The sequence below is a fragment of the Aethalodelphis obliquidens genome, unplaced genomic scaffold (genome assembly GCF_003676395.1).
Source record: "Aethalodelphis obliquidens isolate GAN/ISIS:26980383/991018 unplaced genomic scaffold, ASM367639v1 scaffold8, whole genome shotgun sequence".
NCBI lineage: Eukaryota > Metazoa > Chordata > Mammalia > Artiodactyla > Delphinidae > Aethalodelphis > Aethalodelphis obliquidens.
This window is the reverse complement of record NW_020837952.1, coordinates 26,814,551-26,824,151: the sequence shown is the minus strand read 5'-3', so window position 1 is coordinate 26,824,151 and position 9,601 is coordinate 26,814,551. Positions and strand designations below refer to the sequence as shown.

The window sequence follows — 9,601 nt, the reverse complement described above, 5'->3', positions numbered from 1 at the left end:
AGATATTTAGCTCAGAAACATTTGGAAAACTCCATCTTCTCACACTATTTGCAGAAAGAATTTTATATATAAGTTTTGGTTTTTTATTGTCTATTATGGAAACAATTTGCTACGTTTACACACAAACAGTTACTGAGAAAGCATAGCTTCTTACGTGGAGAAATTTAAGTCAAAAAGTGTGTATGTCATACATACAAACATGATGAAATCATGAATTAATTCATTACTATCTATTAGCATAAATAATTTGGTACTGTATATCAGATCTAGTTATTCCTATCACACTACAGTCCAAACAGTTCTCTTGAAAAGTTATCTAATTTCTATTTATACTAAACCACTAACATAGCTTTCTAACAACACATATAAAATGTTCATCTTGTGTTCCATGTAACTTGATATAAGTTCTTTTCAATATTTTCATACCTTTTTGTGGAAGGCAGGATTTCTTCTTTCATTAAGCTTTCACTGGATATTGAAATAATGTATCCATCCAGAAGACTTCTAGCTGAAGGCCAGCTAACGGTTACTGCATTTGAATTCCTACTGTGATTCAGAAATTCAACCGCACTTGGGGCTGTATCATTTAAAACATACACGTAAAATAACATTTTTTATCGTACAAAGCACCTATTTTATAACCACCCTGAAATACTCTCAGGATTTGTTTGACTCTTTGCAAACTCTGAGGGTAACCAAGACATTCCTTTTATTCCTCCTGGTAGATATGAGAAGTTAAAAGAGTGGGGGGAAAAAAACAAACAAACAAGAATCATTGTAAACTTCGAAACAGAGCCGCTATGTACCCCAGCAGTGTTGTACTCAATATTTCCCCTGCTTCTATAATGTAGGAAGAGGTGATATCTTGGTCTTGTGTAATCACCAACCTCAGAAATAGTTAATGATTTTTAGGACTCATTCTAATTAAATACCGAACAGTGACAAGGTTAATCAGCAGGGAAAGTTAACTGCAATCTAAATATGAAATGCTTCCTTTATTTTCTGAAAAAAAATGTTAAAATAGTGTACAATATATATTTTGTTGCCCCTTTAAAATTCTCCCATGTATAAGAAACGAACAAAATTGCCACGATATTCTCTCTCAATTCCATTCTATGTTATTACAGTAAAAGAATACCAGACATGACCAGTTTCTAAATACATCAATCGATGTTCCCATACCATCCATGTCAAGAATATCTAAAATAGTTATATTAGTAGAACAGCTGACAACTTTACTTCACCTACATTTGAAAACGTACACATTTTGCATACACCCTTCCCAATCATCCTTTATTTCATATGACTACCATGGAATAAATCACCATCTGCCACTGGGAGTAAGTTGCTAATGCTGGGGAAATGGCACTTCACTGTCTGTTTAACTGAACAATGGAAAAATTAAATCACAAATGGAGACTCTGGCCAGAACCCAGACAGTTAGCAACTCTATTGTCTGGAAACAGACACACAAAAGAGACTGTGCTAATTCATACAACGGGAAATAGAAAAAGAGATAAGAGGAAATACTGCCTGCCCATTAAGAAAATTTGAGAAGAATGAACTATTTATTAAATCTTCCCTATAAGAACCAAATGAATATTTGAACATTGAAACTTATATGTCAATGGTACCTCAATCAATAAATAAATGAATTTTTTTAAAAAGAAAGAAAATAATACATAAAACCAAAGCATTTTTATGGAATCCTTCTGATTATATTAACAATAAAATATTTTAGAAAATTGGAAATTAAAAAAAATATTTGAACACTGAATAATAACTAAAGTGCTTACATAGGCTGTACCTGTCTGTATTTCTTTTATGTAGGGAGAACTGTCTTTAAAACCTTCTTTTTCAGTGCGAATTGAAAAGGTGTACACTGTGGCAGGATCCAGGTTAGAGAATGTTGCTGCTTCTTGAAATACTTTCTGGACCTATTGATCCAAAAGAATAACTTACCAAGTGTTCATTTAAGAAATGCTCCACCATCAAACACAAGCAAAAAAAATGTTGGGGGTTATTTAGTTTCACTACTACCTAATATAAGAATGCAGCAATACTGGCTTCAGAATAAAAGTTATTCCTCTGAGAACCCCTTATAACGTACCATGAAAGCAGCAGCACAGTTTATGCATGTGATTTCATAATGCTGAAAATTCCCATCAGCTCGATTCCAGAGAATTTCAATGGAAGAGTTTGTAACTTTGCCCTCATGGATATTTGATGGTGCTTCCAGACCTACCCAAAATACACGAAACACTTAAATTCCTCCTGCATGTTTTCTAACCGTTTTTTTTTTATTATTATTATTTACCCCTTTAAAGGGAATAAAAAGCACAGTGCAAAAAAGGACAATAGTTTAATAATGAATTATCTACCCTAATTAAAAATAGCTGTTTACACATGACAGCTTATAAAATATGATAATCTATTGCAATACTCAGAATCACTGTAAATACCATTACATGTAGCTAACTTTGATGTTGCAGTAAAAACTACATAACAGCAAATTCACAGGAGTAAATGTACAATATTCAAAGAAGGAAAAAAGAATTAAAGCTTTCTGAAACTATTAGCATAAGCTGAAAAGACAACAGAGAGAGAAATATGAAGTATACACAAAGAAGAATCCCTTTGTATCAAATATTGGATGAAGTTAAAAACAAATTTTATCTGATGAGTTTTAGTGTTTAGTTTTCCCAGTTTAAAGATCTCATCTAGCATAAAGGAAAACAATTATTTTAGAAAACCTGAAAAATGTCAGCTTTAGACAATCATCTCATATATTGGTATTTCTGCTGATTGATATAATGACATTGATATAGATGATCAAGTATAAATTATTTTTAAAGAAAAGAACTGTCAAATAGAATGCTGCCCACAATGATTCATAATATAAGAGAGACAGAGAATACAGATACAAAAAGTTACAAAAATTACAAGCAGAAGTAAAATAAACATATACTGAGCTGATTATGAACATGTTAAAATGCTATTGGAATAATGTGATTTGTGACATCAATTTGAGATTATTTTGTGGAAAAAATTGAGTTTAAACAGTAAGGGAAGGATTACAATTTGGGGGAAGAAGACTCGTAGTGGTATAATTACATATGTGAAGATTTATAATCAGGAAGAGCAAATCATTAAGAATCTGGACATTTATTTATATTTATATTCAGAAATATGTTTTTAGGACACCACATGATTTTTATATGGCATTTATTATTCTTTGCCATTTATTTCTACATCAAGTAGATGGATATCTTAGAAAATTTCAAGTATCCCAAAATTTCAAAATTAATATCTGTAGAATTTTTGAGTGACTTAAAGATAAATCAAAATCAACATGAATCTGAAAACGTAAGTATTGGTATGAATATTAAACATATTAATTTAAAATATTCAAAGAGGTAAAGAAAATACAAGCTAGTTCTTTCCAGACAAATGGCAGCATGGGATAAGCAAACACACACTTAGATTATATGCTTTGAGAGACACTATCAGGGCCCCTACACTCAAACAATGTGATCTAGATTTCATAATCTGCCTAAATATTACTCACATTCCTCACTCGGATTAAGTCGTTGAAAATTCTGATTAATATGCAAGTATTTTTTTTCTGTTAATACGTAAGAAAAAAATTCATGACTTACTAATTTTAAACAAGGTTAGCTCTATCTGCATACTTGGGCAATTAAAGATCAGGCTCAGTAATGAGGTTTTTGCAAATGTTTTAAAGGATCTTTGAAAACAACTGTGTTAAAGTGAATGTAGACTACTAATTTGAAATGACACACAAAATCAAAATCAAGAAGCAACTTAGGTGCTCTCTTCGGCAGCACATATACTAATATTGGAACGACACAGAGAAGATTACCATGGCCCCTGCACAAGGATAACACGCAAATTCGTGAAGCGTTCCATATTTTTAAGAAAATGGTACTAGGAACATACATGTCAATAATTACCTTAAATGTAAGTGGATTAAATGCTCCAACCAAAAGACACAGACTGGCTGAATGGATACAAAAACAAGACCCATATATATGCTGTCTATAAGGGACCCACTTCAGACCTAGGGACACACACAGACTGAAAGTGAGGGGATGGAAAAAGATATTCCATGCAAATGGAAATCAAAAGAAAGCTAGAGTAAGCATTCTCATATCAGACAAATAGACTTTAAAACAAAGACTACTACAAGAGACAAAGAAGGACACTATATAATAATCAAGGGATCAATCCAAGAAGATGTAACAATTGTAAATATTTCTGCACCCAACATAGGAGCATGTCAATACATAAGACAAATACCAACAGCCATAAAAGAGGAAATCGACAGTAACACAATCATAGTAGGGGATGTTAACACCCCACTTTCACCAATGGACAGATCATCTAAAATGAAAATAAATAAGGAAACACAAGCTTTAAATGAGACATTAAACAAGATGGACTTAATTGATATTTATAGAACATTCCATCCAAAAACAACAGAATACACTTTCTTCTAAAGTGCTTATGGAACATTATCCAGGATAGATCATACATCGGATAACAAATCAAGCCTTAGTAAATTTAAAAAAACTGAAATCATATCAAGTATCTTTTCCCACCACAATGCTATCAGACTAGATATCAAGAAAAAAATCTGTAAAAAATATAAACACATGGAGGCTAAACAATACACTACTTAATAACCAAGAGATCACTGAAGAAATCAAAGAGGAGATCAAAAAGTACCTAGAGGGCTTCCCTGGTGGTGTAGTGGTTAGAATCTGCCTGCCAATGCAGGGGACACGGGTTCGAGCCCTGGTCTGGGAAGATCCCACATGCCGCGGAGCAACTATGCCCGTGAGCCACAACTACTGAGCCTGTGCGTCTGGAGCCTGTGCCTCCACAACAAGAGAGACCACAACAGTGAGAGGCCCGCGCACCGCGATGAAGAGTGGCCCCCGCTCGCCGCAACTAGAGAAAGCCCACGCCCAAAAACGAAGACCCAACACAGCCAAAATAAATAAATAAAATTTAAAAAAAAAAAAGTACCTAGAAAGAAATGACAATGAAAACACGATGATGCAAAACCTATGAGATGCAGCCAAAGCAGTTCAAAGAGGGAAGTTTATAGCAATACAATCCTACATTGGGAAACAAGAAACATCTCAAATAAAAAACCTAACCTTAAACCTAAAGCATTCAGAGAAAGAAGAACAAAAAAATCCCAAAGTTAGCAGAAGGAAAGAAATCATAAAGATCAGATCAGAAATAAATGAAAAAGAAATGAAGGGGCTTCCCTGGTGGCGCAGTGGTTGAGAGTCCGCCTGCCGATGCAGGGGACACAGGTTCGTGCCCCAGTCCAGGAAGATCCCACATGCCACGGAGCAGCTGGGCCCATGAGCCATGGCCGCTGATCCTGCGTGTCTGGAGCCTGTGCTCTGCAACGGGAGTGGCCACAACAGTGAGAGGCACGCGTACCGCAAAAAAAAAAAAAAAAAAAAAGAAATGAAGGAAATAACAGCAAAGATCAATAAAACTAAAAGCTGGTTATTTGAGAAGATAAACAAAATTGATAAACCATTAGCCAAACTTATAAAGAAAAAAAGAGAGAACACTAAGATCAATAGAATTAGAAATGAAAAAGGACAAGTAACAACTGACACTGCAGAAATACAAAGGATCATGAGAGATTACTACAAGCAACTCTATGCCAATAAAATGGACAACCTGGAAGAAATGGACAAATTCTTTGAAAAGCATAACCTCTTGAGACTGAACCAGGAAGAAATGGAAAACATAAAGAGACCAATAACAAGCACTGAAATTGAAACTGATTAAAAATCTTCCAACAAACAAAAGCCCAGGACCAGATGGATTCACAGGTGAATTCTATCAAACATTTAGAGAAGAGCTAACAGCTATCCTTCTCAAATTCTTCCAAAATATAGCAGAGGGAGGAACACTCCCAAACTCATTCTATGAGGCCACCATCACCCTGATACCAAAACCAGACAAAGCTGTCATGAAAAAAGAAAACTACAGGCCAATATCTCTGATGAACATAGATGCAAAAATCCTCAACAAAACACTAGCAACGAGAATCCAACAGCACATTAAAAGGATCATACACCATGATCAAGTGGGGTTTATCCCAGTAATGCAAGGATTCTTCAATATATGCAAATCAATCAATGTGATACACCAAATTAACAAACTGAAGAATAAAAACCATATGATCATCTCAATAGATGCAGAAAAAGCTTTTGAAAAAATTCAACACCCATTTATGACAAAAACCCTCCAAAAAGTAGGCATAGAGGGAACTTACCTCAACATAATAAAGGGCATATATGACAAACCCACATCCAACATCGTCCTCAATGGTGAAAAACTGAAACCATATCCACTAAGATCAGGAACAAGACAAGGTTGCCCACTCTCACCATTATTAGGCAACACAGTTTTGGAAGTTTTAGCCACAGCAATCAGAGATGAAAAAGATATAAAAGAAATCCAAATTAGAAAAGAAGAAGTAAAACTGTCACTGTTTGCAGGTGACATGATACTATACATAGAGAATCCTAAAGATGCTACCAGAAAACTACTAGAGCTAATCAATTAATTTGGTAAAGTAGCAGGATACAAAATTAATGCACAGAAATCTCTTGCATTCCTAAACACTAATCATGAAAAATCAGAAAGAGAAATTAAAGAAACACTCCCTTTTACCATGGCAAAAAAAAAAGAATAAAGTACCTAGGAATAAACCTACCTAAGGAGACAAAAGACCTGCAGAAAACTATAACACACTGATGAAAGAAATTAAAGATGATACAAACAGATGGAGAGATATACCATGTTCTTGGATTGGAAGAATAAACATTGTGAAAATGACTATATTACTCAAAGCAATCTACAGATTCAATACAATCCCTATCAAACTACCACTGGCATTTTTCACAGAACTAGAACAAACATTTCACAATTTGTATAGAAACACAAAAGACCCCGAATAGTCAAAGCAATCTTGAGAAAGAAAAACGGAGCTGGAGGAATCAGGCTCCCTGACTTCAGACTATACTACAAAGCTACAGTAATCAAGACAGTATGGTACTGGCACAAAAACAGAAATACAGATCAATGGAACAAGACAGAAAGCCCAGAAATAAACTCACACACATATGGTCACCTTTTTTTTGGTAAAAGAGACAAGAATATACAATGGAGAAAAGACAGCCTCTTCAATAAGTGGTGCTGGGAAAACTGGACAGCTACATGTAAAAGAATGCAATTAAAACTCTCTCTAACACTATACACAAAAATAAACTCAAAATGGATTAAGGACCTAAATGTAAGGCCAGACACTATCAAACTCTTAGAGGAAAACACAGGTAGAACACTCTATGACATACATTACAGCAAGATCCTTTTTGACCCACCTCCTAGAGAAATGGAAATAAAAACAAAAATAAACAAATGGGACCTAATGAAACTTCAAAGCTTTTGCACAGCAAAGGAAACCATAAACAAGACGAAAAGACAACCCTCACAATGGGAGAAAATATTTACAAATGAAGCAACTGACAAAGGATTAACCTCCAAAATTTACAAGCAGCTCATGCAGCTCAATATCAAAAAAAACAAACAACCCAATCCAAAAATGGGCAGAAGACTAAATAGACATTTCTCCAAAGAAGATATACAGATTGCCAACGAATACATGAAAGAATGCTCAACATCATTAATCATTAGAGAAATGCAAATGAAAACTACAATGAGATATCATCTCACACCCGTCAGAATGGCCATCATCAAAATGTCTACAAATAATAGATGCTGAAGATGATGTAGAGAAAAGGGAACCCTCCTGCACTGTTGGTGGGAATGTAAATTGGTACAGCCACTATGGAGAACAGTACGGAGGTTCCTTAAAAAACTAAAAATACAACTACCATACGACCCAGCAATCCCACTACTGGGCATATACCCTGAGAAAACCATAATTCAAAAACAGTCATGTACCACAATATTCATTGCAGCTCTATTTACAATAGCCAGGACATGGAAGCAACCTAAGTGTCCATCGACAGATGAATGGATAAAGAAGATGTGGCACATATTTACAATGGAATATTAGCCATAAAAAGAAACGAAACTGAGTTATTTGTAGTGAGGTGGATGGACCTAGAGTCTGTCCTACAGAATGATGTGAGTCAGAAAGAGAAGAACAAATACCATATGCTAACACATATATATGGAATCTAAAAATATATATACATATATTGTCATGAAGAACCTAGGGGCAGGACAGGAATAAAGATGCAGACCTACTAGAGAACGGACCTGAGGACATGGGAGGGGGGAAGGGTAAGCTAGAACAAAGTGAGAGAGTGGCATGGACATATATACACTACCAAATGTAAAACTGATAGCTAGTGGGAAGCAGCAGCGTAGCACAGCGAGATCAGCTCAGTGCTTTGTGACCACCTAGAGGGGTGGGATAGGGACAGTGGTAGGGAGGGAGATGCAAGAGGGAAGAGATATGGGGATATATGTATATGTATAGCTGATTCATTTTGTTATAAAGCAGAAACTAACACACCATTGTAAAGCAATCATACTCCAATAAAGATGTTAAAAAATAAATTAAAATTTTTAAAATTTTGAAAAAAAGAAGCATCTTAGACAAGTCCTAAAATACTTACATGTTTTTACTGCTGGCACATAATACATATTACTTAATTTAGTCCCACTGATCGTAGAAACAAAGAAATTATATTCTGTGCCTGGGGTTAAATTGTCAACAGTTATTTTATTGTCCTGTTTCAAAAACCTGGTTACATTTGGCCCTCTGTCACTTGCAATATGTATGCCATCAAACACTCCAATATCAGGCATCTGAACATATAAGATTACAGAGGTACTATGACTTTCATAAGGGATAACAATTTGAACTGGTTTCGGCTCTGAAAGATAAAGAGAGATATTTATAATTAGTATTTTCTTAAAACTTTCATATTTCTCTATATTATGTCTAGCATGTTGTAGAATTTGTGAAAAAATTAAATGCCTATATATGAAACTTGTGTTTACTAGGTCACCACTGGACAGAGGAATAAGGTGTACATTCTGAAAGACTGTATGTACCTATATATTGAAAGGACCTAATTAACTTTCATTTTTTGATCCTCATTAACAGTCTGAAAAAAACATAAAAATCTGAGATTTTCCCATTTTTTTCCTTTTTATCTATTTATTAAGAAAATACTTTTGAAAACCTATATACTAGGAGGAGTGCTCAAATAAAGTAAATAAGGCCAGATTCCTGCTTTCAAAGAGTTTCCAATCTCAGAAAAGACATGCACAGATCGCTAACTATAGAGTCCCAAATGGTTAGAGTGACATGAACAAAAGGCTGTTGAGAACAGAGGAAGAAATCAACAATTCTAGCAGAGATAATTGGGGAAGGCTTTCCAGAGTCGATGATGATGTTTTATCTGAGTCTTATAGGATAGTACAAGTCTACCGGAAAGAGTGTGCGTGGTGGGGAGAGGTAGTCAGGAGGGAATCCCAGACCAAGAGAAAAGCATTAGCAAGG

General features: G+C 34.9%; 1 non-coding gene across 1 annotated transcript; it reads left to right on the top strand.

The window, feature by feature from the left end:
* Positions 1–3,829: 3,829 nt before the first annotated feature.
* Positions 3,830–3,936, top strand: LOC113621373 (U6 spliceosomal RNA). The gene has a single exon (XR_003433159.1). It is a non-coding gene; the product is annotated as a U6 spliceosomal RNA (small nuclear RNA).
* The last annotated feature ends 5,665 nt before the right edge of the window (positions 3,937–9,601 follow it).